The sequence below is a fragment of the Microtus ochrogaster genome, chromosome 16, assembly GCF_000317375.1.
Source record: "Microtus ochrogaster isolate Prairie Vole_2 chromosome 16, MicOch1.0, whole genome shotgun sequence".
Taxonomy (NCBI): domain Eukaryota; kingdom Metazoa; phylum Chordata; class Mammalia; order Rodentia; family Cricetidae; genus Microtus; species Microtus ochrogaster.
In genome coordinates this window covers 285,292-291,921 of record NC_022018.1, presented here as the reverse complement: position 1 = coordinate 291,921, position 6,630 = coordinate 285,292, and the positions used below count along the sequence as shown (strand labels likewise).

Sequence of the window (6,630 nt, the reverse complement as noted above, 5' to 3'; positions counted from 1 at the left end):
TACATACAAACAATAAATGAGCTAAGAAAGAAGTCAGGGAATCAACACCCTTTATAATATCCCCAAATAATATCAAACATCTTGGCATAACTCTAACCAAACAAGGAAAAGATCTGTATAACAAGAATTTCAAGTCTTTGAAGGAAAAAATTGAAAAGGTATCAGAAGATGGAAATGTTTCCCATTCTCTTGGATCAGTAGAATTAACAGTAAAAATGACCATCTTACCGAAAGCAATCTACACATTCAATGCAATCCCCACTAAAATCACAACACAGTTTTTTACAGATAATGGAAGAACAATGCTCAACTTCATATGGCTAAATAAAAAAATCTAGGATAGCTAAAACAATCCTATAAAATAAAAATACTTCTGAAGGTATCACCATCCCTGATTTCAAGCTCTACTACAGAGCTAATAAAAACTGCATGATACTAACATAAAAACAGACAGGTGATTAAATGGAATCAAACTGAAGGCCCAGACATAAATCCACACACCTATAGATAGATGGTTTTGGGTTTTTTTTTTTTTTACAAAGAAGCCAACATTATACAATAAAAAAAAAAAGAAAGCTCTTCAACAAATGGTGTTAGTCTAACCGGATATCAGCATGCAGAGGAATGCAAATAGATTCATTTCTATCACCTTGCAGAAAACTCAAGTCCAAGTTGATCAAAGACATCAACATAAATCCAGTTACACTGAAACTGATAGAAGAGAGAGTGGGAGATAATCTCAAAAGCATTGGCACAGGAAACAGTTTCCTAAACAGAACACCAATAGCACAGGCACTAAGACCAACAGTTAATAAATTGAACTTTTGTAATAAATTGAAAAGTTTCTGTAAGGCAAAGGACACTGTCAATAGGACAAAAATGGCAGCCAACAGAAATGGGAAAAGATCTTTACCAACCCCACATCTGATAGAAGACTAATAATATCCAAAATATATAAAGAACTCAAGAAATTAGATATCAACAAACCAAATAATTCAATTAAAAATAAGGTACAGATTGAAACAGATAATTTCAAATGGCCAAAAAACATGTAAAGAGATGTTCAACATCCTTAGCCAACAGGGAAAGGCAAATCAAAATGACTCTAAGATTCCATCTTACACCTGTCGGAATGGCTAAGATCAAAAACTCAAGCAGCAGCTTATGCTGGAGAGAATATGAATCAAAGGGAACACTTCTCCATTGCTGGTGGGAGTGCAAACTTGTACAGCCACTTTGGAAATCAGTGTGGTGGTTCCTCAGGAAACTGGGAATTAGGCTACCTCAATACCCAGCTATACCACTCTCCAGCATATACCCAAACGATGCCCAACCCTACCACATGGACACTTGCTCAACTATATTCATAGCAACTTTATTTGTAATAGCCATAACCTGGAAACAACCTAGATGTCTCTCAACTGAGGAATGGATAAAGAAAATGTGGTACACTTACACAATGGAGCATTACTCAGCTGTTAAAAACAAGGACACCAGGAAATTTGAAGGCAAATGGATGGAACTAGAAAAAAAATCATCCTGAGTGAGGTAACCCAAACCAAGAAAGACAAACATAGTATGTACTCACTCATAAGTGGATATTAGCTGGAAAATGGAGGATAGCCATAGCCCCAAACAGGTTAGGTAACAAGGAGGATTCATGGGACAGGGGACACAAATGTCCCGGGAAAGGTGAAATAGAAGAGATAAATCATGGGTGGGCGGACAGAAGGCTGATAGCGGGTCTGGAAGGGAACATGAGTGATCAGGTTGGGGGTGGAAGGCAAGTACTGAAAAAGACTACTGGAAGGGGGAACATTTTGGGGTCAGGTAAAAACCTGGCACAAGGGAATTACCCAGGAGTCTATAACAAAGACCTGAGCTTAGACTCCTGGCAATAGCAGATACTTAGCCTGAACTGGCTGTCTCCTGTGACCAGATTGGTGCCTCACCCAACTGTCATCAAAGAGGCATCATCCATCAACTTAGGGAACCGGATGCAGACCCACGGCCAAACATTAGGCAGAGGTCAGGGAATCCTGCAGAAACAGAGGAGAAAGGATTATAGGAGCCGAGAGGTCAAGTACACCACAGGAAATCCAACACAATCAACTAACCTGGGCTCACAGGGCCTCACAGAGACTGAACTAACAACCCAGGAGCCTGCACGGGACTGACCTGGGCACTGTGTATATGTGACAGTTGTGTAGCTTGGTCATCTCGTGGGACTCCTAACAGTGGGAGCAGGGGCTGTCTCCGACTCCTTTACAGGCTTTTGGGACACTACTCCTCACACTGGGCCATCTTGCCCAACCTCAATACATGGGAAGCTGCTTAGCCTTACTGTAACTTGATATGCCATGTTTGTTGATATCCATGGGAGACCTGCCCCTTCCTAAACAGAAGCAGAGGAAGAGTGGATTGGGAGGAAGGACTGGGAGGAGAGGAGGGAGAGGAAACTGCAGCTGGGTTGCAAAATACATAAATAAAACATAAACATGCCAGTAACATTCAAGAAATGATGATAGAACCATTTTCAAGCAGCTGTTAGTTATTGCACGTATATAGTAAGATTATTTGAATTTTTAGATCTACGTTCCTTTCTTTTTGGCTTTGTTTGTTTGTTTGTTTGTGTTTTGAGACAGGGTTTCCCTGTGTAACAGTTCTAGCTGTCCTGGAACTAGCTCTTGTAGACCAGGCTGACCTTGAACTCACAGGGATTCACCTGCCTCTGCCTCCCAGGTGCTGGGAATTAAAGGCGTGCACCACTCTTTCCAGAGTTTTAAACAGGGTTTCACTACCTAGTCCATATTGCCCTTGCATACCCAATCTTCCCGCCTCCCAACTCCCAAGTCCCTTGATTAGAAGTGTGTGGCACCACGCCCAACTAATTCCATTTTGATCTCCCAAATTACATATTGATCCGATATTAAATATATTATTCAATTTCATAAATGCTGACAAATTCTGCACATGGTTGACAGAGGCACATCGTCTCTGTGTTTAAGCCTTTCCTGCACAGACCGTGGGTCTTTGGAGAAGCTTGCGGTGTTAACTGCTCTGGAAGCTGCTATTCTACTCTCTCCATTTTTGTGTCTATATCTGAAATTTCCACTTTATAGGTTTTGGGTGGAGGGCGATCGCTGGCATTCTCGTGTGCAGCAGGCGGGGCTCACATCGCCACTTCTTTGAAGAGCTATTTTGGATTTTAGAAATAGCATGAAACGTGTATTCTTAGAGTCTACCATTCTACTTCTAGGCTTTCAGAAAACTGAAGTCCTAAGAAGCTGGATTCCGCTCTAAATGACTTTCTAAACTCCTGGCCCGTGGCATCCTAATGCTGTTAGAATATCAGTGCCTGCAAGAGGTAGCATGCTACGTCTGATGAGAAAGAGAAGCTGTCTATTATGACAGTACTGTTAATGCTTCTTGCTATGACTTGTTTAAGGATAGCTCACACTTGAGCAGGAAGGCCTCTCCTGTGTGTTTGATGCAATAGTAGAAAAGTATAAGTGGTATAATGTGTACTAGGGAAAGAAGGGTTTAAACAAAGCTCCAACTTCCAGTCTTCCAGTCCCTCCATTTCTCAGATTCAACCAACAGCAGATAAAATACGTGGGGTGGGGCTGAAACTCCAGCTCCGGGAGAGTCACTGCCTCGACCCCTGGGAGCACCTGCACGCACACGCATATAGCCACACGCAGACACACAATTAAAAACAATAAAAATAAAATTAAAAGTGTATCTACCAAAGATGTATGTGTGCTAAACATGTGCTTGTCTGAGTCATTACTCCCCCGAGAGTACAAAGCAGCAACCATTTAAGGAGCATTTCCGTTTTACTAGGTACCCTGGGTGTTGGAAAGATAACTTGAAGTTTGCAGAGCAATTTACATAGGTTGTATGCAAACATGACAGTATTTTGCATAAGGAATGTGAGCATCCTTGGTTTGGTGTGCTGAGAGGATCCAGGTGGGATGAACACATCAGGTTTTGAAATGTTCCTGCCATCTTTTTGTTTTCCTCTGAATAGCAAGTACGTGCATGCTTGTCCTTCCTCTCTTATCTGTACTCTGAAATAGTTAGGAGACAGAAGAACAAATTAGCGACACCTGCTGGAGAGCGCCAATGGGGGACCCAGGGGCGGGAGAAGGACCACACATTCACCCAATTAATTTTTATCACTTTCATAGCCTCAGCGATTAGTTATTTTATTTTGATTTTTTGATTTAAAATGAGGTTTTTTCGGAAGTATCAATTCAGTTTTCAGAGTATCGCAACCAGTCTAGATTGTGTTAGATTTGTGACCGAGGGAATGTGTTCCTCCAAATGGTGAGACCTGGGGGGGGGGGGACACTAACGGCCTTCATAGTCTCAGTTAGCAATATCGAAGATAAATTCCTCATGGGCAGTATCTCTGTTTTTAAAATCTGTGTTTCGCTCAGGTACAGAATTCTAAAGTATGAAATTAAAAAGCATGATTTTAACTGTAACCTGCTTAGAACTAAATTAAAGAGTTGGGTTGTCCTCTCTAGTCCAAAGAGCCAAGGCTGAAATATGACCTAAAAGATGGTATAATAGTGCCACCCACTGGACACTGTTTAGTAATACACAACCACTCAGGAGGATCCTAAGATGTGGAAGTAGGGTGAAATAAAGTATACAATGTAATGCCTCATACATTTTATAATTGAACTGCTCATTTCATTTTTTTTTAGTACTAGAGATGGAAGCCTTCAGGTAGAAACCAAATGCCCTCCCACTAAGCTATATACCCTTACCTTAACTATGTACTTTATTCTTCAGCAGGATTAAAGTGGAACATGAGACACAGAATATAAAGGTGTATTGTATGCTACCTTGGATATGGCAGGGTACCACACTCAAGGACTCACAGCAGCTGAAGGTGCCCTCATGAGGCCTTCGTAAGATTATACCAGCCAAAGCTCTGGCCTAGATGAGGGAGGGGTGGGGCGAATCACTCTGTTCTGAAGATGTGTTCACTGGTAGACTCCCATGCTCTTTCTGCCAACAACAACTCAGATATTGGCAGAACTACCTGGATTTGGTGGGTAATTAAAGAATAAGTAAAAACACATAAAATTGGGAGGGGACTCATCGAGAGGAATATGAGAGAAGTTAAAGGGGGGGATGGAGGTTAAATTGTAGTGGGGTATCCACCATAGAAGACTGTTCAGACATGGGTTTAAGCCAATAGAAGGACTTTATTAGTCAGCCTACAGCTACACTTGTTCAGGATCCCAGTATCAGCCCAAACCTTTCTCAGGGTGAGCTTTTAAACACACACACACACACACACACACACACACACACACACAAAACTACATGTGTTGGGTTAGCATACTTCAGTTAACAAGAACAGTTAGCCAGAAGTGGAACTACAGAAGCCAAAAGGCATTTATAGACTTTCCCAGAGCTATGGACTTTGATGGATTAGGTCTTTGTTTTCATTTTGGCTGATGGTGTTGTCTACATACTGAGTTTTATAAACCAAATGGCACTTCCATCCTAGAGTGGGGCCTATTGCAAAATGTGATCATAATTCATTACATACATCCATGAAATTCTTAAGTATAAAGAAAATTTAAATCTGAATATTAGGAATAAGGATCAAAAAAGAGGTTGTATTTTGACACGTAAGATGAGGGAGTCACAAATCATAAACATAAACTATCATACTCTGCTACCACAGTATTAAATATTTTTTAAATACTTTCTTTTTTTTTGGCAGTTCTCCAACTTTATTTGAGATTTAGTAGGTTAGTTCTCATCCACATTGACTGTCTGTAGATTTTTGAATGTGGTAACAGGCACGTAAGTTACCAATGTGTAGAGTTTGTTTGGTGAGTCCTCATCCTCATTACGTTTTCCGGACAAACGTACCAGGATACGATATGGAACATCCCTTATTCCTTTGGCCCAGACAGCTTTATGGAGCCTGTTATCAATCCGCACATCTGGAGTCCCCATCTCCTTCATGGCAAATTTCCGGATTTCTTTGAGTGCCCTAGGAGCACGCTTCTTGAAGCCCATGCCATGGATGCACTTGTGAATGGTGATGGTGTATTCCCGGGTCACCACCTCGTTGATGGCAGAACGGCCCTTCTTCTTCTCGCCACCCTTCTTTGAGGGAGCCATTCTGCTGGGCCCACACTGGAAAGCTTAAATACTTTCCTACTCACTCCTTGTCATGAAGTGTGAATTGGGGCAGTAGGTAGGAGTACAACAAAGTTTAGTCGCGTTTCCCAGAGAAGCCCCTATGTCGCATAGCCTTGCCCATTTCTGTGGTGCAAACACCCCGGCTGTTGCTGATGTCAACATGGGGCTAGTGACCACAGAACCAGCTCCAGCATGTGGTCTCCAAAGAGCTCAGAATGCGGTCCTTTCCATGAGCAGAAAGGAAGATGGCGCGTCACTTCACCTCTCCAAACATTAATCTTCCATCTCTAAACGATAGCAAATCACTATTAAGATATCCATCGGCTCAGTTGATATAATTCCAGAGAAAGAAAACCCATACTTGGCAGATGATGACACGGCAGCCCCAATCATTGCCCAGCAACCTCTGCCATGCTGAGGCAAGTTTGGGAAATATCCCCCCAGGTAACA

General features: G+C 41.8%; 1 pseudogene; it reads right to left on the bottom strand.

The window, feature by feature from the left end:
• Positions 1–5,781: 5,781 nt before the first annotated feature.
• LOC101999518 lies at positions 5,782–6,165 on the bottom strand (annotated as a pseudogene).
• Between the last annotated feature and the right edge of the window lie 465 nt (positions 6,166–6,630).